Source organism: Moschus berezovskii, chromosome 3 (genome assembly GCF_049115385.1).
Source record: "Moschus berezovskii isolate FMDL1 chromosome 3, NW_MosBer_1.0, whole genome shotgun sequence".
In the NCBI taxonomy this organism is placed as follows: domain Eukaryota; kingdom Metazoa; phylum Chordata; class Mammalia; order Artiodactyla; family Moschidae; genus Moschus; species Moschus berezovskii.
This window is the reverse complement of record NC_142462.1, coordinates 64,798,857-64,823,531: the sequence shown is the minus strand read 5'-3', so window position 1 is coordinate 64,823,531 and position 24,675 is coordinate 64,798,857. Positions and strand designations below refer to the sequence as shown.

Below are 24,675 nucleotides of genomic sequence, written 5' to 3'. Positions count from 1 at the left end.
GTTCCTGTTTCCTGGATTCAGTATCTGGAAGAAGGATGAAAAATACTGGTACAGAAAACAGAAATAGAATAGAATCTTGCCAAGCCACCAGATCTGCTTGGCAAGTACCCAAAGACTTATGAAACAGGCCCTAAGGGCAGCCCCCAGAGATGTCTGGGTCAGGTTCAACGGCATGTGTTTGGTGTATCTTCCGGGAGAATAGGAAGAGGCAATAGCTGCTGATACTCACCGCACATTTACTGTGGGCCAAGTGCTTCACATGTACTATCTAATTCTCACAAAAGCACTACTGTCCACCATTTTACAAAACAAACAACGGATTTACTAATTTGCCTAAAATAACAAAACTAGTTAAGAGCCTGCGCCTGGATTTGAACCTAAGTGGGAATCCAAGGCTTTGAAATACTTCCTTGCCCAAGAAATTTCTACTCCTAAGATTGGAAGACTACTTTTTAATCAAGGATCTCCCAAAATGACCACAGTATATTGTAATTGCAGTGGTAAGTGCATAAAACCATGCAAATGTTTTATTATAGCTGGCAGAATTATCAAAGTACAAATTACCCAACAATTGGGTAGTTTATAGGTAAATAGTTCCAATGTTCTCAATTATCTTTACTTCAAGAATGAGTCTTTTTTCACAGATACACAAAACAAACTTACAGTTACCAGAGAAGATAGTGGGGGTGGGTATGGGCAGTGGGTAGGGAATAAAATACAAGCTTGGGATTAACACACATATATGTATAAAATAAATAAACAACAAGGGCCTACTATATGGGGAACCATATGCAATGTCTTATAATAACCTATAGTGAAAAAAACCTGAGTCACTTTGCTGTACACCTGAAAATAACCCAACATTGTAAATTAATTTAATTGTTCAAAACAGAATGAGTCTTTCTGAGAAGTGCAAATCAAACCAATGAGATATCACCTCACACCTGTCAGAATGGCTATTATCAAAAATTCTACAAAAAAAAAAAAAAATGGAGAGGATGTGGGAAAAAAAGGAAGCCCTCATGCACTGTTGGTAAGAATGTAAACTGGTGCAGGCACTATGTAAAATAGCATGGACATTCCTCAAACTAAAAACAGAACTATCACATGACCCAGCAATTCAATTCCTGGGTATATATCTGAAAAAAAACAAAAACCCTAATTGAAAAAGATACATGCATCCCAATATTCATAGAAGCACTATTTGCAATATATGGAAGCAACCCAAGTGCCCAACAACAGACAAATAGATTAAGAAGATGTGGTATAGTAATACAATAGAATATTACTCGGCCATAAAAAAGAATGAAGTACTGTTACTTGCAGGAACACAGATGGACCTAGAGAACATTATACTTAGTGTAATAAATCAAACAAATCTGAGTATCATTTATATGTGGAATATAAAAAGATACAAATGAATGTATGTGTAAAACAGAAACAGACTCAGAGGGACAGAAAACAAACCTGCTGTTACCAAAAGGGAGAGGGAAGCAAGGAGGGGAAAATTAGGGGTATGGGATTAACAGATACACACTATGATGTATAAAACAGATAAGCAGCAAGGGTATTCTGTATATACAGTGCAGAGAACTACAGCAATTATCTAATAAAAGCCTGTAACAGAGTAGAGGAAGAAAGAAAACAGAGGGAGGGACAAAGAAAAGGAAGAATTTTTCTCTGTCAACACTAGTTCCAGGTTTTTGAGTTCCCAACTCTCAGCCTCCTTGGAGATCTCATCCTTAGAGATCAGCCCTTATAGAGTCCTGCACTGAACCATTTCCTTCAAAAAAGAAACAAAGCCCAGCATTTCAATAACAAGTCAGTCCTGCTCCCACATGGAAATCACCTGATGTAGCCTAGTTTTCACTCACAGACCTTCCCCACTTTCCCATCATCTGTTCAACTCAGCAACTGCTCATCCCTTGAGTCTAATTTCTGATACACCTCTAAGTTCTCTGCTCCAGCATGCCTCACGGCCCTCAGCACCAGCATGACTTAACAAACCCCATCCCCAACCTCCTCAGGGCCTTCAAAGTCCACCCTGGGACCAACAGTACCTTCTTAGGGCTTCCATATGTTCAGATGCCAATCCCTACTCACCTTCTTCTAAAACATTAGTAAGACTAACACCATCTTCACAACGTAATTACAACACGTCACCTGACACCAGCCAGACTGGGGATGCTGAAAACCTTAGGAAAGCGTATCTTCAAGATTGGTCTTCCAGAGTTATTAAGTGGAGATTGGGAAACCAGTCCTATATAAAGTAAGTGGCACTCAACTATGCAGGGAGTAACTTAATTCTGGATACTTTTCTTATACCTTGGAGACAGTTCCTAGCAGAGATGATGCAACAGATATGTCTGAAGCAGTTTTACAATAGTAAAGATCTGCACTTATAACCAGGTCAGCTAAGTAGCTGAAGCCTGGGATTGTGGCATCTGAACCTGAGCAAGTGGCCCATACTCAGCAGCCACATTAGTTTCTTGCAGGCTCAGTTTCCTCACGGGTACAATGGCAATAATAATAGTACCTACCTTACTGCAGATGGTGATTGCAGCCATGAAATTAAAAGACACTTACTCCTTGGAAGGAAAGTTATGACCAACCGAGATAGCATATTAAAAAGCAGAGACATTACTTTGCCAACAAAGGTCCGTCTAGTCAAGGCTATGGTTTCTCAAATGGTCATGTATGGATGTGAGAGTTGGACTGTGAAGAAAGCTGAGCACTGAAGAATTGATGCTTTTGAACTGTGGTGTTGGAAAAGACTCTTGAGAGTTCCCTGGACTGCAAGGAGATCCAACCAGTCCATTCTAAAGGAGATCAATCCTGGGTGTTCATTGGAAGGACTGATGCTAAAGCTGAAACTCCAATACTTTGGCCACCTCATGCAAAGAGTTGACTCACTGGAAAAGACTCTGATGCTGGGAGGGATTGGGGGCGGGAAGAGAAGGGGATGACAGAGAATGAGATGGCTGGATGGCATCACCAACTCGATGGACATGAGTTTGAGTGAACTCCGGGAGTTGGTGATGGACAGGGAACTGGCATGCTGTGATTCACAGGGTCACAAGGAGTCGGACATGGCTGAGCGACTGAACTGAACTGACCTTATAGGACTACAGAGAGCAAATAAAATAACGCATGTTAGGTACTTGACACATCACTTACTGCGCTCATTGCTAAATCGTGTCCAACTCTTTGGGACGCCATGGAATGAAGACCACCAGGTTCCTCTGTCCACCGGATTCTCCACAAGAAAACTGGAGTGTGTTGTCATTGCCTTCTCCAGGGGATCTTCCCAACCCAGGGATCAAACCCCCGTCTCCTGCATTGGCAGGTAGATTCTTTACCACTGAGCCACCAAGGAAGCCCCTATTGCTTGCTAGCAGTAGGTTAAAAAAAAAAAAAGTAACTCAATAGCATACACACTTCACCACAACCGTCACACAGCCAGGGTAAGAGACACTGGCAAGACTTATTTAACTTTTAGTTCAGTGGGAAAGCAAGCACATTCGAGACGCAGATGGACACCCGTGTGTGTGGAGCTCTTCACCAACACACATCTCTGAGTTATGCACAGTAGTGGAGCATCTTTTCCCAAATCTCACTTTTATGTTGAGGTTAAATTCAGCAAACATAAGCTTCTGTTATTGTGGGCCTCTAAATGCTTCTCTCATAGAGGGCTCTGCTATTTTTGCTTTTATCAAATGGATATCTTTTTTCAATAAGAGGAAAGTTCAAAAAACTGCAGACGTGGTTGAACATAAAGGTTTCTACGACCCAACCACCTACACAAATTTGATCATGAAAAAAAGAACTTGTGTGTGGCTGTAGATTGAGCTTGATAAGAAGAAAGCAGTCACACACAAATGCAGATTGTAGAATACTTTTAACTAAAACAAAAACTCCTGCTGATCTGTTACAAAACAAACTCCAACTAATTCCAGCTAATATGCAATAAGCTGATGCCTAGTTGCATTTGAGACAGAGGGAAAAACTAGAATCCATTCAAAGATGTACAAATGAATGCTATTTTTGCAAATGCTCTATTTACATAAAGGCACATGTTCAACTTTACGTTTAGAAGACCTCAAGAAAAAAAATAACTTCCATTTACTATGTAAGTAACAATCTCAGAAAATGGACAATTAGACCATTCCATGACAGAGAATATTAGCATTTAACAAACTCGTCTAAAAATATAAGCAGTAAATACTTTTAGCACAGCTGGCTTCTGAAGACTTCAATATTAACAAACAGACTTAATATTCTTGATTTACTACAGATTTTTCCATCAAGTGAAATAGTCATGAGGATGATAATTAGGTCCACATGCCTCCCAAGGACACAGTTCTGTGGTGTGATGGGGAGAAAGTCACAGAGTCCCACAGGACAGCTGTGCATATTGCAGTCTTAGCCTGCAGTATTGGAAAGATTCTGTTTCCTCAATTCAACTAGAAATAAACAAATGGGGATATGCGCTGTCTCAGTGTCCCCATCATAGATTTTAAACCAGAAAAAAAACTCACCAGCTACTCAAAACATACAAAAGAGTGACTCTTAAAAGAGTATTTTTACAGTTTACATCCATCAAGCTGAAAGACATATCTTGAATAGTAAAAAATGAAACCATTAACATTTATTCAAACTAAGGTCCTATGAGAGTAAATGTATAGTCTAAGATGTAAAGAGAATGTAAACATATTTTTATGTTGTCATTTCAGTAACATGTCACCAATAGGATCAGTGTTCATACAGGATACTGGTGTCAGTTTCAACTGTAATTCAAGGACTACAGTTTAGAATGGAAGATGGGAAATATCTATATAAAGTAATCTTTATACATGAACATTATTTTATAATAAATTACATTTACCTTTTCAGGATTCGGCACAATAAATTCTCATATTATGCTTGTGCTATCACCACTATGTGGCTTCTCTGGTGGCCGAGCAGTAAAGAATCTGCCTGCCAATGCAAGAGATGCAGGTTCAATACCTGGGTGAGGAAGATCCCCTGGACATGGAAATAGCAACCCACTCAGTATTCTTGCCTGAGAAATCCCATGGACAGAGGAGCCTGGTGGGCTACAGTCTTTAGGGTCACAAAGAGCTGAACACGACTAACTGACTAAACAGCAAGAACAATCATCACTATGTACTGTTTTGAGTTTTTAAGGAATTCTCTGTACAACATAGGAAAAATAGTGTAAATCAATAAAATGAGACCATTTCAAAATTATATTTAATCAAAAGGCAGAAAAAAATTTTTTAAAGCATAGAACTAGTTTTTAGCAAAACTTTTGACAACGTAAACAAGCAACACTAAATTTAGATAAGCATCCACCAGTTGCTGAATTTTTATTTGTTTCAGATTGTAAGATATAGCTCCTATGAAAAGAGATGACTTATACACTGAGAAATCAGAAATAACCAAAAATGTAAAAGACATGATAGCCATTTGTAATTTATACTATAAAAACGAATAGGCAATTACCAACTTATCAGTGTAAGTTATCAGCTGTGTAAAATTTACCTGTGAATTTTTCAGAGCATCTCCAGATTCCAGCAAATATTGAGGTGGCCAAAAAATTCTTCCAGGTTTTTCCGGAAACAGTTATAGGAAAACCCGAATGAAATTTTTGGCCAACCCAGTATGTTTCTCCAGCTAAACCATATTGTGGGTTAATTTAGTTTGGTGGGCCATTCTGGGAACAAATCCATTATTTATAACATTATTTCAACTGGAAAATTAACTGCCAGTTCCAATACAGAATGTGGGATATGTGTGAAGGACACATTGTCCTCGTAAGATAAAGAGATCACCCTCCAGTTTCTACCAACGGCAGTTACTGAATCAACAAGTGATGTGTGCAGGGCATCATACAAGGTACTTCAGGGGCCCGAAAGCAGTAATATTTCAGCAGAATTAGCCTTCAGTTTAAAAGCTAGCAATAATAAAAACAAACCATTGAGACAGAGGTGTCAAACTTCCTGTCTAAATAATCTAATGATATCGCAAATTTTTAATATTGTTTTAGGTGAAAAAAAATAAGTAATCTGTAAATGACACCATACCCAGAGAAACTGCAGGTTTGAAAGTTACAAACATCACTAATCAAGACCGTGCTACCTTCCCAGCTAAGAGCAACATCTCCATTCTGCTTAGATTTTGTTTGAACGACTCCTTTTTCTTTGTACTGTGTTTCTGAAATACAGAATACTGTGAAATTCTACAAAGATGTTCTACATTTGTCACAACATCCTTCTAGGCCTTACCAGTGAAAGTATTAGATAACTTCTCCCTTTCATGAATAAATACGGCAGCTGATACACAGAGTACTGTCTACTACATATCAAGACAACTGTTCTCTGCTGTAGATGTGCTGAGACGGAGACTGGTATTTATTCCTCCATGAGATAAAGGCGCTCTCATTTCCCAGGAAGGCTGGCTCAGAGTGAACAAGTTCATAAAGTGAAGACAGTTCATGGAGTCCATGGCATCAGGACTCCTCCTCCCCAAACAAAGCATTTTTCATCACATCATCATTATCACTATTGACCCTCTCTCAAGAACAAGGTCTATCATTCAAAGTGCATGCCAGAGACGTGAAACAAGAGTGCCCTTAAGGAGAGTTGGGCCTCATGCAAAACCCTGAAGTTCTTTAGATTCAAAAAGGATTTAGAAAATAAAGGATACATGACACAATGTCACATTGACATTTGGAAAGAACCGGTAATTTCCCAGGGACTACCATCATTTCATTTGAGACTCCAATGATTCTGACAAGCAAAGCAGACATTACTGTCCCAATTTATTGATGAAGAAACAGATAAGGAAACTGATCAACTTTAGAAGGTTAAATGACTTCTCAGAGATCCATAGTAAAGCATTTTTTCTTTTATATTACACTGTCTTAGTTGTTAAAATGATCTTTTTTACTGAACCACTTTAAAAAACCATAATAATAAAATATATACACATTAGGTTAAAAATTCCTTTTATGTATCCCCTTCCCCAAAAAGTCCTTTACAAAGTCTATTTTCCCTGTACCATAAAAATTTCCTGAGGAGAATGCTAAGGATTTTGGTATTCACCAGAGTATATTATAGATTTCAATTCTGACTAATTTCTCCCCATTCTGGTTTATCCTTCTCCAAATGAATTAAGACCTTGTGTTAAGGAAATATTAAACAGATGTAAAAGAATAATTTGTAGCTGGGAGATATATTTTGGCACTTACCAGGCAAAGAAACAAATCATTACTCTTCTGTGCCTGATCTATTCAATATACAAACACTCTCTGGGTAATATTCCACATATACTAGTTTCATGATTCTGCTGCAATCGCCAACCAATGGATTATGCAAGCCCTCTCTCTCCTCTCTTCAGTCAAGAGGCTCTAGACTGTGGACAATGTGGATTGTTGTTGTTTAGTCACTCAGTGGTGTCCAACTCTTTTGTGACGCCTTGGACCATAGCCCTCTAGGCTCCTCTCTCCATAGGATTTCCCAGGCAAGAACACTGAAGCGGGTTGCCATTTCCTCCTCCAGGGGATCTTCCTGACCCAGGGATCAGACCTGCATCTCCTGCATTGCAGGCAGATTCTTAACCACTGAGCTACCTGGAAAGCCCAGACTATGGAGATTCCAGAGTTCAAAAAGATAGGAGAGTGTGTGAGTGGCTAAGAGTAAGGAGAACTCAAGAGTCCCAGTAGTATTTCTAGGTGTATCAGTAACACTACCAATGAAGATAGCAGAGGGGCACTTGAAAGATCTCTTCCAGAGGCAGCCTCCAGGTCAGCCCTGTGCAACAGGACCTCCTGTGACAAGGGACACGCTCTGTATCTGCACTATCCCACGTGGTACTCCCGAGCAACACGTGACTACTAAACACTTGAAATATGACTAGTGCAGCAGAAAAATACATCTTCAATTTTACATAAATTTACTTAAATCGAAAGACCGGCATATGAACAGCCCAAGTTGAGAGCAATGACACTGCTCCACTCAGGAACCTCAGCACAGTTTGTTTCACAGAACTCAGACCCCAAGGCACCTGGGTGTAATGAAAACAGCATGGGCTTTGGAGGCTGACAGACTAGGGTCTCTAACAAGCTGTAGGTTTACTTTCTTGAGTCTCAGCTTCTACATCTCTATGGTGCATATCTCAACATGCATTTCCCAGGATGAGTAAGAGCGAAGGGCTTCCCTCCCGCTACATCTAGCACACAAAACAGTCTGTAAAACAACAGTCCCTCTCCCCTACCATTCTACCCCATCTCCTCATTCCAAAAGAACTGTATACTTGGAACCTACCAGGCAATTATGAGATCGAATTTCATGAGCAATCAGGGGAAAAAAAAAACAAGAACACGTGAGCTTCTTAGAAGTAAGGTAAGGAAGGAAAAAGAAAATCACACCTGGCTAACATTTTTTAACTTGACAAAAAAATTTTACAGCAACAAAGAATTATAAACTGTACTCATTTTTCAATATTTGGTTAATGACAACTGTGCTTTATTTATGAGCTGGAAAGCTAAAGCATGTTCCTCTCTTATCTCACAAAGCATAATAGTCTATAACAGAGATGATAAAAACCCCATAATGTTGTTTCAACATTACTTTATATGATACAGTCTTCATAAGAAGAAAATTGGAAATTCCCTCATATCCATGTAAGGGATGAACTATCCAGAATTTCTCTAGTGTTAAATGTTTGAATGATTGTAAAGTGGATAGAATTTAAGAGGACTACTGATATCCTTAACTGTATACCTGATCTTAGCGATTATTAAAAGACTATTTATGACTATTTATACACACTAACCAGAGAAGGCAATGGTACCCCACTCCAGTACTCTTGCCTGAAAATCCCACGGGTGGAGAAGACTGGTAGGCGCAGTCCACAGGGTCGCGAAGAGTCAGACACGACCGAGCGACTTCTCTTTCACTTTTCACTTTCATGCGTTGGAGGAGGAAATGGCAACCCACTCCAGTGTTCTTGCCTGGAGAATCCCAGGGACAGGGAGCCTGGTGGGCTGCCATCTATGGGGTTCCACAAGTTGGACACGACTGAAGCGACTTAGCAGCAGCAGCAGCAACACACAAACGTTATTCACAATATTCCATGTAGTTGTATTTACAATGAATAATGTGGACAACAACTTTAGCATTCCTTTCCAGTAGAATTACACAAGTAAGCAGAGACACATTCATTCAATGGAATTTCACGTAGTCATGAAGAGTTTATAATGAGTGGTGTATAGTATAATAAATAAGATTATAAAATTCCATAGAGCATGTCTTGCCCTGTTGTCATTCCAGTTGTGTTTGGACTCTTTGTGACCCCATGGACTGTAGCCCACCAAGCTCCTCTGTCCATGGGATTTTTCAGGCAAGAATAGTGGAGTGGATTGCCATGGGGGATCTTCCCAACCCAGGCAACAAGCCCACATCTCCTGCATTCCAGGCAGATTTCTTACTGCTGAGCCACTGGAGAAACCCATATACAGCATAATTCTTTAAATTAAAAATATATGGAAAAGGTGAAGAAATTAATAATAATAATAGCCAGCTTCATTAAAAGTTGGAGCAACATATAATTTTTCCCTCACACTTCTCTCCTGTCTTCCTAGATTTCAGTAATGAATATGTACGACTTTGAGGGTAGGTGGTGGGGCACAAACGCTTTTAAGGTTATTCACTGTGTTGGAGCCCGAATCATCTCTGTTTCCCATCATTTGAAAGCAGTTCAGTATATGGGGAAAAGACCAGAGCTCAAACCACAATACCTCAAATGGTTTTTGGCCGCCAACAGTCCGGCAACCAGGCAACAAGAGTGATTACAGAGTGCTCAGCCCACACCCTCCCTGTGGCCACCACTGGCGACACCATCTTTTCCTCCATGCCCAGGTTCTGCACAAGCTGCTGGCTTGCTCCCCAGAGACAGGAACATTTTAAGGGAGAAGAAATACCCTCCAATAGCAACGACACACCTAAGTAACCTGCTTGAAAGGTGTTCATAGGGTCCCAAACTTACTTTTTAAATGAGGTCTGTGGTCTAATCATTTTTGGAATAACTATTTGGAGGAAAACCACAGCAACAGCTCACAGAATGGAACTGCTAACCCACACTGGGTTGCTGAGGAATACCTGGTTATAGAACTTACACGTAAACATAAGTTAAACAGGCAAAGAAAGGGTGGGATGTTCCAGATGGAGCAACAGTTAGGACAAAGGGGAGATGTCACAGGATTCTGAAAACCAGGGGAGTAGCTTCAGCTAAAGCTAAGGTCCAAGGCATGTGCTGAAAAGCCTAAGAGGGGAAGCTGGAAATGGAGACAATGTCTAGGTCATGAAAACGTCCTGCATGTCAGTTTCATGAATTTGGAGATGATCCTATCCAATTAGTGACTGATTTGAAAGGGTATGATAATTTGCAGCTAAGAACAATCCCATCCCTTTGCTTCAGTCAGGAGGATGAACTGGGGGAGTGGAGAGCCTGCTGAGAGGCAGGACATGTTGGTTGTGACTTCGATAGTTTAAGAAAGAGATAAGCCTTAAGCTAAACAAACAAATGCGGGGATAAGGAAAGAAGGGCAGATTTCAGAGATATCTCAATAGTAGAATCCACAGGATTTGATGAACTGATAGAAGAGGAGGAGGAAGAAAGGAAGGAATTCAAGTCCATAGGATTCCTAACTAAGCTCCTCTGTGCCACAAACTGCTTTTGTAGTGTGGCTCCAAAATCACTGCAGATGCTGATTGCAGCCATGAAATTAAAAGACGCTTACTCCTTGGAAGGAAAGTTATGACCAACCCAGATAGCATATTAAAAAGCAGAGACATTACTTTGCCAAAAAAAGGTCCGTCTAGTTAAGGCTATGGTTTTTCCAGTGGTCATGTATGGATGTGAGAGTTGGACTGTGAAGAAAGCTGATCACCGAAGAATGGATGCTTTTGAACTGTGGTGCTGGAGAAGACTCTTGAGAGTACCCTGGACTGCAAGGAGATCCAACCAGTCCATTCTAAAGGAGATCGATCCTGGGTGTTCATTGGAAGGACGGATGCTAAAGGTGAAACTCCAATACTTTGGCCACCTCATGCGACGAGTTGACTCACTGGAAAAGACTCTGATGCTGGGAGGGATTGGGGGCGGGAGAAGACGGGGACGACAGAGGATGAGATGGCTGGATGGCATCACCAACTCGATGGACTTGAGTTTGAGTGAACTCCGGGAGTTGGTGATGGACAGGGAGGCCTGGCGTGCTGTGATTCATGGGGTCGCAAAGAGTTGGACACGACTGAGTGACTGAACTGAAGGCCAAGCAATGTTTCTCAGAACGTTTTTAAGTGCATGAAATAAAACACACAGAATTAAAAGAAACTAACGACCGAGCGACTGAACTGAACTGAACTGAATAACATTTTAGGAAACATTATTACAGACAAAGCTGATGGAGGTGATGGAATTCCAGCCGAGCTATTTGGAATTCTAAAAGTTGATGCTGTTAAAGTGCTACACTCAATATGCCAGCAAATTTAGAAAACTCAGCAATGGCCACAGGACTAGAAAATGTCACTTTTCATTCCAATCCCAAAGAATGGCACTGCCAAAGAATGTTCAAACTACGGCATAACTGTGCTTATTTCACATGCTAGCAAGGTCACGCTCAAAATCCTTCAAGTTAGGCTTCAACAATATGGGAACTGAGAACTTTCAGATGTACAAGCTGGGTTTAGAAAAGGCAGAGGAACCAGAGATCAAATTACCAACATCTGCTGGATCATAGAAAAAACAAGAGAATTCCAGAAAAACATCTACTTGTCTTCATTGACTACAGTAAAGCTTTTGACTGTGTGGATCACAACAAACTGTGGAAAACTCTTAAAAGAGATGGAAATATCAGACCATCTTACCTGCCTCCTGAGAAACCTGTATGCACATCAGGAAGCAACAGTTAGAACCAGACATGGAACAATGGACTGGTTCCAAATTGGGAAAGGAGTACATCAAGGCTCTATATTGTCACCCTGCTTATTAACTTACATGCAGAGTACATCACATGAAATGCCAGGCTGGATGAATCACAAGCTAGAATCAAGATTGCTGGGAGAAATATCAATAACCTCAGATATGCAGATGACACCACCCTGATGGCAGAAAGTGAAGAGAAACCAAAGAGCCCTTGATGAAGGTGAAAGAGGAGAGTGAAAAAGCTGGTTTAAAACTCAACATTCAGAAAACTAAGATCACAGCATCCAGTCTCATCACGGCAAACAGATGGGGAAAAAATAGAAACAGTGGCAGATTTTATTTCCTTGGGCTCCAAAATCACTGTGGATGGTGACTGCAGCCATGAAATTAAAAGACGCTTGCTCCTAGGAAGAAAAGTTATGACAAACCTAGATAGCTTTATTAAAAAGCAAAGGTCCACCTAGTCAAAGCTATGGTTTTTCCAGTAGTCATGTACGGATGTGAGAGTTGGCCCATAAAGAAAGCTGAGCGCCAAAGAATTGATGCTTTCAAACTGTGGTGCTGGAGAAGACTCTTGAGAGTCCCTTGGATAGCAAGGGGATCAAACCAATCAGTCCCAAAGGAAATCAACCCTGAATATTCATTGGAAGGACTGATGCCAAAGCTGAAGCTCCAATACTTTGGTGACCTGATGCGAAGAGCAGACTCATTAGAAAAGACCCTGGTGCTACAAAAGACTGAGGGCAGAAGAGGCAGACAGAAGATGAGATGGATGGATGGCATCACTGACTCACTGGACACTGAGTTTGAGCAATCTCCAGGAGACAGTGAAGGACAAGGAAGCCTGGCATGCTATGGGGTAGTCTATGGGGTAGCAAAGAGTTGGACACGACTTAGTGACTGAACAACAATAATACCAAAATACATTTCTCCCCATGGAAGCCCTAAGAGCCTATGGCTTTCAACCTTAAGTTCAAACAGTTGTTGTTGTTGCTCGTCTGTCCGTGGGATTTTCCAGGCAAGAATACTGGAAAGGGTTGCCATTTCCTTCTCTAGGGGATCGTCTGGACCCAGGGATCAAACCCACATGTCCTGCATTGGCAGGCAGGTTCTTTACCACTGAGCCACCTGAGAAGCCCAGAACAGACTGCTGGCTAAATAAGATACAAGGGTATAGGGGACAACACAGGAAACATAGCCAATATTTTATAACTATAAATGGATATACCTTTTAAAAATTGTGAACTCCTAGTCTGTGTACTTGTTTGAGCATGCACGCACACACACTTGAAAATTATAAAATATCATACATCAACTACATCTCGATTAAGAAATAAAACAGATTTCCAGACCCCACCTCCAAGTTTCCATGATGCTGATGATGCTGGTCTGGGGAACACACTTAGAAATCATTTACCAGGGTGTTACCCAAGTTTCTGGCTAGAAACCTAAGTGGACTGGTACCACTGATATGCTTGCTTCCTTCTGTATCCCCAGAGCCTACAGCTTGGTGGACGTGTCTGCTGTGTCGTTAAGGATGTGCAACCATGTCCGACTGTTTGCGACCGCGTGGACTGTAGCCTGCCCAGCTCCCCTGTCCACGGGATTCTCCAGGCAAGAATCCTGGAGTGGCTGCCACTGTATGATTCAATAAGTGCTTTGTGAACAAATGAAGCAGCAATACAGGTATAATAGTGAATTTAGTGCTTAATATTTGGCTAGGTTATAGCTTCATTTTTTTTAATGCTTTTTCTGTAATCCTTGGAAGTCCTGAAGACAATAGATTACAATGTTTTGATCTAATTTACAAGTCCTGATACAAGTCTTTACAAGAATCAGAAAATGACCTTCAAGTTGCCAGTTATATTCCTCCATATATAAGATAAATACTTAAAAGTATGCTTTTACATTTTAAAATATTACTTGGGCAGTTGGTAAAAATGCTGAATCCTCTTTATTCATGTACAAGGAATCTCTCTCTTATTAAGGCATACAGTGTCAAACACTGAAAATTTCAAAGAAACTATCACTTTTAATAAACTCAGCACAGTTCAAAGAATTTTCCACAGAGAGATTTTAGGGAATTTTTTGTAATAAGTGACTAAAAACTATTTTCACTTAGCATTTCAATAGTTTAGTTACAACTGGATGTTTCTCCAGCTCCTGACAGTGCTTTAAAAAATCTTTTCTTTCCATAATATTTTCAGTATTCCTGCTCCATTCTCATTTACTATAACCACAGTGTAAAGTTCCGTTCCGTTCTGTCGCTCAGTCGTGTCTGACTCTTTGCGACCCCGTGGACTGTAGCCTACCAGGCTTCTCCATCCATGGGATTCTCCAGGCAAGAATACTGGAGTGGGTTACCGTTTCCTTCCCCAGGGGATCTTCCCGACCCAGGGATCGAACCCAGGTCTCCCACATTGGAGGCAGACGCTTTAACCTCTGAGCCACCAGGGAAGCCCAGTGTAAAGTTTACACTAAAGGTAAGATTTAGCACAGATTCACCTAAGTTACTACAAGCCAATTAAAAGAACCCAACTATTGAAGTCCACACATATTAAGGAGGCCTGCCCTGCACTGGTTGCTATGGAGATTGTGAAAGCCAAATTTAGCTCTGGGAGCAGCCTTACCAAATCCCTTTGGTATTCTACCTATGGGGATATCTCCACAAACACATCCATCTCAGAAATGTTATCTTCCCTTGGAAAGAAGCTCTGGGACCTTTCCAAGTCCACTTGTGTGTTTTAAGTTGCTTCAGTCGTGTCCAACTCTATGGACTATAGCTGCCAGGCTCCTCTGTCCACGTGATTCCCCAGGCAAGAATACTGGAGTGGGGTGCCATGTCCTCCTTCGGGGGATCTTCTAGACGGAAGGACTGAACCTACTTCTGTTAAGTTTCCTGCACTGGCAGGCAGGTTCTTTATCATCAGCACCACCTTTCCCAGGTGGCCCTTCCAGGTCCACACCATTATACAAATTATACAGCCCCACCCCCATCACTTGCCTGGAGTTGTGTTATTTTTTTCCTTCACAATCTGGCTCATACCTGAATTTCTTTGCCCCTAGCTCCCATCACCCCTGTTCAAGAGTCTGTCAGGCAGGCCTCTATAACTGTCCCTCATCTTTCTTCCCCTCCCCAGAAGCTGCCTGCTGCACTCCCACCACAAAGCCTTTATCACATTACCCTCTCTTCCTCAGACACATTCCTGACCCAAGCAAGATTCTAGATCTGGCAACCAAGGTCCTCCATCATTTGATCCCAACCAAGTTCCTTCCTGCTTCTCCAAACAAACTCTTCACTCCAGCCAAATTGTTCTGCTTCCTCTGATCAAAACACGCCTTTTGGCACTTCAAGTAAGAAAAAAAAAAAGAGTATTTATGCTGGGAAATTACCGCACAGGCATTACGTCAATGTGGTAAATAAGAATACTGGTTTGCTTATTAATGTAGAATACATGCTCACAGCACACACCAGGAGGGTGGAGACCCTGAAAGGGTAACGCGATCATGACTTATGAGGGATTCCTGTCTGAGGTTCAATGCTGGAATCATGTAAGCCAAGGGTGTCTTCTTCAATAGTAATGAGAGCAACAGCTCTTAGTAAGCCAACACCCTGTGCCTGGAATTTAATTCACATGGCAACCCTGAGAAGTAGGGATAAGGCAAGAAGCCCCATTTTAAGAGGCGGAAACAGAGGTTTTAAAAATAACAGGTAGCCTATTAAAGATCACACCACTCCAGGGTAGGAATGGCTTCATACTCAGGTCTGTGACTTAAAGGAAAATTTATCAGAGTTACACTGGGTGGGAGAGTTTCTGGTGATTTTTATGTTTTTGATAGTTTCCTATCAAATTTTCAAATTTTATACAATAAACTTGCATTATCTTTTAGAATCTTAAAAAAAAAATGCCATTTGCTTCCATATTTCTTTTGCTCGGTTTTCTGACAATGATACCCTGCATCTAGGGAAGTCTTACTCATCTACTGAGATATAGCACATGTATGACCCCTTCTTCCCCAGGAGCCTTCCTTTTCCCAATAAACAATCCCCTCCCCACTTTCCACAGACTAAACTGTCACTATTTCAGGTAACTGTACATACTCTTCTTGGAGTAACTGTAAGCTTCTACACGACAATTGTGTATCACACTTCCCAACACCTACCCATCTGTCCACCATAGCACACGTGCACTCAGAGCAATGCTCCATAAATAACCTGACTTCAGGGACCATGTCTCTGGGTTTCAGTACATCTGCAAACTAGGCTCCTATGGTACCTCTCTCTAAGGGCTTTTGTGAATACCAAATGAGATAACAAAATGTTTCTTTGGAAAACACTCCATAAATTGAATGCAAAGGACACCACCACTGGGGAGGCAAAGGTGCATTCACAAAATATCAGAGACCCAAACAAGGCAACAGGCTCTCAAGCTCGATGGTATCAGATGCCACAGGAATTCCAAGACAGCAGGGACTGCTCCAGGCACCACAGGATTCCTGGGGAAAGTCTTCCCTAGAGAGGAGGCTCTGAGGTCAGCCCTGAGGGAGGTGGAGGACCTCTATTAACAAACAGAAGAGGAGCAGCTAGGGCTGAGGAAACCTACAAAGCCTGCCCAGTCTCCCTGAAACATCTTCATCTCCTAGAAAGTCATCAAGAATCTGCACTCGGCAGTCAGAGGTTACTTGGAAATCTTGGGGAAAGCGCAGGGTGGTCTCCTTCAACAGGCACCACTCCTTCCCTAGCAAGAGGTCATCGGACACTGTAGAAAAGGAAACACAATGTTCCTTCAGCGGGGAACAACAATAAATTTGTTAAACTTTAGCATTCTATACATTTATCTTTCTAAATGACTAGTACTTGGCCACAGTCTCTATAAAAGGACCTATCATTCCATTTATCAGTCTGCGTTTCACAACTTTTTCCTGAGAATGCAGGCTTAGCAAATATTTTCATGGGCTAACACGGACTCTGGATTCTATGAAGCAGGACCTCAGGCCCACCATCAGAATCGCCACTGTGATCCTGTGATTCCTCTGATACAGGCATGTAACTAATATTTGCAAGGGGGGGCAGAAGGAATTTCCACCTAAAGTGAGTCATAGGATTTTAACAATTAAAAAAAGCTTTGAAAGCAGGTGTACAGAAAAGGCCAATCAGTGTCAAATTTCCTGTTGTTTTCTTTCCTGTTTTGTCTACCAAGTGATAGCTAGTCTCCAAAAATACCCCATACAGAAATATTTCTAGAATATTTGTGTAACATGCTTACCACTACTAATAAAAATTTATCATATGAGAAGGCTAAGAAAACACTTCTGTGGACTACTGAATTTGTTGTACTTGTTTAGAAAACTGACACATATGTCTGCTGCAGAATCCTAAGCGAAAGAAACCAGTTTCTTTCACTTTACCACGTAACCTGGTAGCACACAGCACAAAACAATCTGACTGGGCACACAGTAACAGGAAGGAAAGCTAAATACATCTTTCATGCCCAGCATGGAAAATCTAATGGAGGGCTACATTTCCGATAAATTCTAATTAGACACGAAAGGGAAATAAAAGGATTCTGCTTTGATCCTGGGATCTGTCTTAATCTTAGCATCAACCTGTGTAACAAGAAAGCAGCTTATTAATTCTGCATTCCTATTTCACATAGCAAAGCCTTTTAGGGTAAAACAAAATGCAGTCCATGTTGACTGTCTAGAAAGACTGGGTTAATTTATGTGATGTTAGGGATGCCTTATTTATGGAAAGGAGGTAGGTTAAGCTCTCTGGGGGATAACAACTTCAGTTCTGGAAGGGTCTCTATGGACCACTTAAGCAGTATCAATAGTTCACTTACGACATTTACACATCTTGGTTAATGTGGCATAACAAAACTGGAGGGACTTTGTGCCAAACTAATTTTTTCCTCTGTGACTGTAAGAAATGGATGACAAAAGCCTTTATCCTGAGCATGCTAACTAAAGAGTATAGTACACTGAATTCATAGTTGCTACACTTACCCAGATTGGTTTCAACTCTCCTCTTAAGATTGGGAGGATGGAAAGAGGGTACATTATTTCTACTGTAGTGGTTAAAAAGTGCATTGAAAAAAAGGCTTATTTTCCATCATACTACATGTAATAAAGTTTGGCTAAAAATGATTAATTTTTTATTATTATTATTTTTTTTTACTGCATCACAATTTTTATTTTGCATGTTCCCAAAGAGAGTAAATAACTCTAAATAGGGTGAAACCTTATGTATCTGGCATCAAGAGAGTAGAGCTCTAGAGGAGTGGTTTCCTGAATAACAAACACTCTGCCATTCATTTGCCTGGAGTGGAAGTGTCTCTCCTGCCAGCACTCCTCCCCTCGGTCTCCCCTCCTCCACTCTGCCTGGCCTGGCTGGACTGTCACTCATGGTATCCAGGCCTCGTGGTAGCATGTGATCCAAACTGGACCAATCACAGCCAACAACCCCTGGACAGAGTGGTACATCAAGAAGCAGGCATGAGACCGAAACAGTATCTGCATTCTTTCACTTAATTTTGTGTAGGGAAATTGAGAGGAAAAGGGTTTGCTTTCTCATTTATCTAAAAACCCCAATCTTGTAGATCTGGAGCAAAAGCAACAGTAAGAACCCTAAGAAATTCCACTTAACTTCCTGGGTACTGCTTTGCCCCAAGCCATCCAGCCTTTGAACAAACAACTCTTTACATGATCAATATTTTCCAGATGGGTTTTTAGCACTTGCAACTAAAAGAATTGAGATTCAATGTCCAGACTTGATCTGATTTAAAGTTTACCTGATATTACAGGAAAACTTCCCAAAATAAACTGCATGCTTCTTAGTTTAAGGATATAAGCCATAGTAAACATAATTTAACCTTATCTTATTGATCTAGTCAGTTAAATGGTAATGTATGTTCTCAAGCACTACTGAATTATCCAGGTATACCTGACTTCACTAAATAGGTCAATACTGCTTTGTGTCAGGTTTCTGGGTTTATTACATTTTAAGCAACATAACACTGCCTGAGTGAGTGGGGGCCAGATGTGAATCTGTCCTCCCCTGCAGTTGCTTCTACTGCCACATCCCACGACAACAGACCATGCACAGACCAGAAACCATTTACTAAAGGAGAATAAATTAAGACACGCCAAGCTAGTTGTTGTGAATGACTAATCATACCCCGTCCTTTGTCACACATGGAACAGAGCTTCACTCAAGTTACAAGACAGATAAACAATAAGATGGGGAGAGGCAGGAAGTACATGCTACACAAATACAGCCACTCTCAAAAAGCCCAGCCCCCATGCTCCTCATTCTGCCCTGCCCCCCACCCCATTCCACTGTTTCACTATGCACAGCACACACCACACACACCACTGCCCAGACTACTGGCAGCCCTTGTTGCCTCTAGTGGCCGCCCTTCTCTGGACGGTCAATCACTTTTCTCACAGCTAATTGGCTTAATTTCTCAGGTTCCCAAGGGTAACCTCCCGAAATGTGGTCTAGCTCTTCTTTTTGAGCTAGATGGACATCCTGCTAACGTCACCCAAATTCACCTGATGGATGGTAGTCTCTGGCTTGTGTGTCCATTCTGGACACAACTAGTGGTAGCCAAAGAAATTCCTTTTATTTACTTCTTCATTGTTTATTTAATAATTTATTCAACAAACATTTACATAGAACTTAGTAGGAACAAGGCAAATACTTTTCTAAGCACGTTATACATATTCATTAATTTAGTACTCAAAATAAACCAGTGAGGGAAGTACAATTATTTTCCCATTATGCAGGTAAGAAAACTGAGGCATACAGAATAACTGCCCCAAGGTTCACATCAGTAAGTGGATCTGAGATGATACTGTCTTGAGAGAAGAATCTACACTGTTAATAACTATGTCACAGAAATTTTCATAATGAGGACTGCATGAAGCTGGGCATGCACACATTCCAAAATGACTTTAATATACATTCATCCACCCATTCATCATTCATTCAAACGTTCTGAGCATCTATTATGTGCAAGACACATTTTAGTCTCTGAGGAGACAACAGTGAACAAAACACACAAAGACCTTGGGTGAGGAGTTTATATCTGATCCTATGAAGGTTACCCTGCTCATCTTTATCAGCTACAAAGCAAACTTAGTGTTTTCAAATACATAATTTTATTCTTGTTATATAGTCTATATATAGCCATATTAATAAAGTACCCATTTGATAGACTTTATAAAACTGAACAAATAACAACAATCAGAGCTATTGCTCTTTAACCTATCTGGATCACTTATTCACTCTGGGTCAGGAACTGTACTAAACACGCATTCTTTCATTTGTACATATACCCCAAGCCTATGTGTTCCCTCTAAAGTTCAAAGACGGACATCTCATCCACCCAATCTTGCACCGGTCCTGAGAGCTTATATTATGCTCATTATTTACAATGAAAATTTCAAAACCCTTCCACAGCATCAAGTGTGTCCCATAGTGCAGTAACTGCATTGCATGTCTTACTTCATTTAATATTCATAGCAATCCTGAGGTAGATACTACTACTTCTTTATACAGATGAGGAAGGTAAGGCTCAAACACCCAGTAAGTGGCAAAGCCATAACACAAACCAGGTTCTGCTTGAGCTCCACTAAAGACTATTGGAAGAATATCACCCATTGTGATACACATTATTACAACCTCACGGGGCAAAGAAGTATCTGTAAAGAAGTAAAGAAATCTTTATCTTTCTAAACACTAACATCAGCATAAACTGCCTAATTAATAATTAATACTACTAATATTAATTAGTAGCAGATTAATTAGTAGAAATGCAAAAAAGCAAAATGGCTGTTTGAGGAAGCCTTACAAAAAGCTGTGAAAAGAAGAGAAGCAAAAAGCAAAGGAGAAAAGGAAAGATAAACCCATGTGAATGCACAGTTCCAAAGAATAGCAAGGAGAGATTAAAAAAAAAAACTTCCTCAGTGATCAATGCAAAGAAATAGAGGAAAACAATAGAATGGGAAAGACTAGAGATGTCTTCAAGAAAATTAGAGGTACCACGGGAACATTTCATGCAAAGATGGGCACAATAAAGGACAGAAATGGTATGGGCCTAACAGAAGCAGAAGATATTAAGAAGAGGTGGCAAGAATACACAGAAGAACTATACAAAAAAGATATTCACGACCCAGATAATCATGGTGGTGTGATCACTCACCTAGAGCCGAAAGGCAATGCCAAAGAATGCTCAAACTACCACACAGTTGCATTCATCTCACATGCTAGTAAAGTCATGCTCAAAATTCTCCAAGCCAGGCTTCAACAATACGTGAACCGTGAACTACCAGATGTTCAAGCTGGTTTTAGAAAGGGCAGAGGAACTAGAGATCAAATTGACAACATCTGGATCATAGAAAAAGCAAGAGAGTTCTAGAGAAACATCTATTTCTGTTTTATTGACTATGCCAAAGCTTTTGACTGTGTGGATCACAATAAATTGTGGAAAATTCTGAAAGAGATGGGAATACTAGACCACCTAAGCTGCCTCTTAGAAATCTATATGCAGGTCAGGAAGCAACAGCTAGAACTGGATACAGAACAACAGAAGGGTTCCAAATAGGAAAAGGAGTACGTCAGGGTTGTATATTGTCACCCTGCTTATTTAACTCATATGCAGAGTACATCACGAGAAACACTGGACTGGAAGAAGCACAAGCTGGAATCAAGATTGCTGGGAGAAATATCAATAACCTCAGATATGCAGATGACACCACCCTTATGGCAGAAAGTGAAGAGGAACTAAAGAGCCTCTTGATGAAAGTGAAAGAGGAGAGTGAAAAGGTTGGCTTGAAGCTCAACATTCAGAAAACAAAGATCATGGCATCTGGTCCCATCACTTCATGGGAAATAGATGGGGAAACAGTGGAAACAGTGTCAGACTTTGTTTTTTTGGGCTCCAAAATCACTGCAGATGCTGACTGCAGCCATGAAATTAAAAGACGCTTACTCCTTGGAAGGAAAGTTATGACCAACCTAGATAGCATATTAAAAAGCAGAGACATTACTTTGCCAACAAAGGTCCATCTAGTCAAGGCTATGGTTTTTCCCGTGGTCATGTATGGATGTGAGAGTTGGACTGTGAAGAAGGCTGATCGCCGAAGAATTGATGCTTTTGAACTGTGGTGTTGGAGAAGACTCTTGAGAGTCCCTTGTACCGCAAGGAGATACAACCAGTCCATCCTAAAGGAAATCAGTCCTGAATATTCATTGGAAGGACTGATGTTGAAGCTGAAACTCCAATACTTTGGCCACCTGATGCAAAGGGCTGACTTATTTGAAAAGACCCTGATGTTGGGAAAGATTGAAGGCAGGAGAAGAAGGGGAAGACAGAGGATGAGATGGTTAGATGGCATCACCAACTCAATAGACATGAGTTTGGGTAAACTCCGGGAGTTGGTGATGGACAGGAGGTCTGGCATGCTGCAGTTCATGGGGTCGCAAAGAGTCAGACACGACTGAGCGACTGAACTGGAACTAAAACTGGAATTATTAATGTAACATATGGAGAGGATATAGATATAAGGGAACTCTCCCACACTATTGGTGGGATGTAAATCAGTGCAACCACTGTGGAAAACAGTGAACAGGCTTCTCAAAATACTAAAAATAGAACTGTCATATAATCCAGCAATTCCACTCCTGGGAACATATCTGGAAAAAAGAAAGACACTAATTCAAAACTATAATTCACCCAATGTTCATAGCAGCATTAGTTACAACTGCCAAGATATGGAAACAACACAAGTGTCCATCAACAGATTATTAATAAATAAAGATGTGGTACATATATACAATGGAATACTACTCAGCCATAAAAAGAATGAGATTTTGCCATTTGCAACGACATGGATGAACTTGAAGGACATTATGCTAAGTGAAATAAGTCAGCAAAAGACAAATACTATATATCACTTAAATGCGGAATTTATACAACTAGCGAATATAACAAAAAAGAAGCAGACTCACAGATACAGAGAACAAACCAGTGGTTACCTGTGAGGAGAGATAAGGTGGAAGGGCAATATAGGGGTACAGGATTAACAGGTACAAACTATTAGGTATAAAATGAACTACAACAATAAACTGTGCAACACAGGAAATACAGCCAATACTTAAAAATAACTATAAATAGAGTATAACCTTTAAAAATTATAAATCACTGTACAGTACACCTATTAACTTGCATAATATTATATAGCAACTGTACACCAATTTTTAAAAAGTCTTCTGTTTTCAATAAAGGCAGTAGCACTGAAAAACATTAAATATTTAAAGTAAGTTCTCTTAGGTCCTAATAGTTGCTTGGAAGAATAAATTCTGATAATTTATAACTGTTTCAATTCTCATTAATGAAATCCCCTGCATATTTACTGAGGCAGGGGTGAGAGAAAAATATGTCAAATGGTTTATAATTTTCAAGGTTCCCATCAGACACATCTCCAATAGTTCTCAACTACAAAAGAATTCATCAGTGGACAAAATTTCTTTCAGTCAAATGGCCTGTAGATGGACCAATGTGCTGGGGTCTCAATTAAGAGTTGTTATTCTTTATGGAACAAAACCAGGAACAGTGATCAACCTTTTACTTCCCCTTTCCAAGTTCTTCCAAGGAATTCTTTTGGAAACTGATGTTGATGCCAGAAGAAGAACAAACAACATACATTTGCAAGTGAAACAGAAAAATAGAAGCAGGTGGTCAAGTAGCTAACCTGGCAACACATCTAGCCAGTAGCCGGATGGCCTGAATTCAGTCTTGGCTGAGGTCACCGATGACTCCCCAGTGCACAGCTGCACAGTGGCCAGCCCTTCCTCTACAAGAAAACGCTTGTGAAAGACAAGAAAAGAAATGTCCAAGAAAATGTACCTGAACACAGAATCTGTTAGTGCCATATGACCATTAGAAAAATCAACCCACTGGTTTACAACACTCATGGCTAAAGAGGAATAGCAAAGATACCAAAAACTCTTGGTGGAGATGGGTCATGTATATTCACAGAATTTAAGGTATCAATCATCAAAACTGTCCATCTCTCCATCTCTCACTCTTGGTGGCCACTTTTATAAAGTTCATGGTTCATTTTACATACTCTAGGACTCTGTGCTGCTGCTGCTGCTGCTAAGTCACTTCAGTCGTGTCCGACTCTGTGTGACCCCATAGACAGAAGCCCACCAGGCTCCCCCGTCCCTGGGATTCTCCAGGCAAGAACACTGGAGTGGGTTGCCATTTCCTTCTCCAATGTGTGAAAGTGAAAAGTGAAAGTGAAGTCGCTCAGTCGTGTCTGACCCTTAGCGACCCCACGGACTGCAGCCTACCAGGCTCCTCCATCCATGGGATTTTCTAGGCAAGAGTACTGGAGTGGCTTGCCATTGCCTTCTCCGCTAGGACTCTGTACTGTTACCTTAATCACTGGTTCACATGTACATGAGTAAACTTGAGAAATTTCACTGCCCATTCTAGGCCTTGATTGTTTCTTCAGGGGAAAAAAATGTACAACTGACTTTTGAACAATAGGAATTCAAACTTTACAGGTTCACTGCTATGCAGATTTTTTTCAACTGTAAATACTACAGTACTATATGATCTGCAGTTGGTTAAATCAGAGAATTTGGAAAGGTGGATACAGAGGACCAATTAAAAG

The 24,675-nt window shown here is 40.7% G+C and overlaps 1 protein-coding gene across 4 annotated transcripts in view; it reads right to left on the bottom strand.

Annotated features, from left to right (window-relative positions):
• DOCK4 (dedicator of cytokinesis 4) overlaps nucleotides 1-24,675 on the bottom strand; it is a 488,437-nt gene that overhangs the window by 423,418 nt on the left and 40,344 nt on the right. Inside the window, exon 1 of one of the 4 annotated variants that reach the window (XM_088834582.1) lies at nucleotides 4,886-9,202. The exons of the other annotated variants lie outside the window; for them this stretch is intronic. The gene's annotated coding sequence lies outside the window, so the exon portion shown is untranslated. Of the gene's footprint in view, nucleotides 1-4,885; nucleotides 9,203-24,675 lie in introns of those variants that run through there. 4 annotated transcript variants of the gene reach the window in all.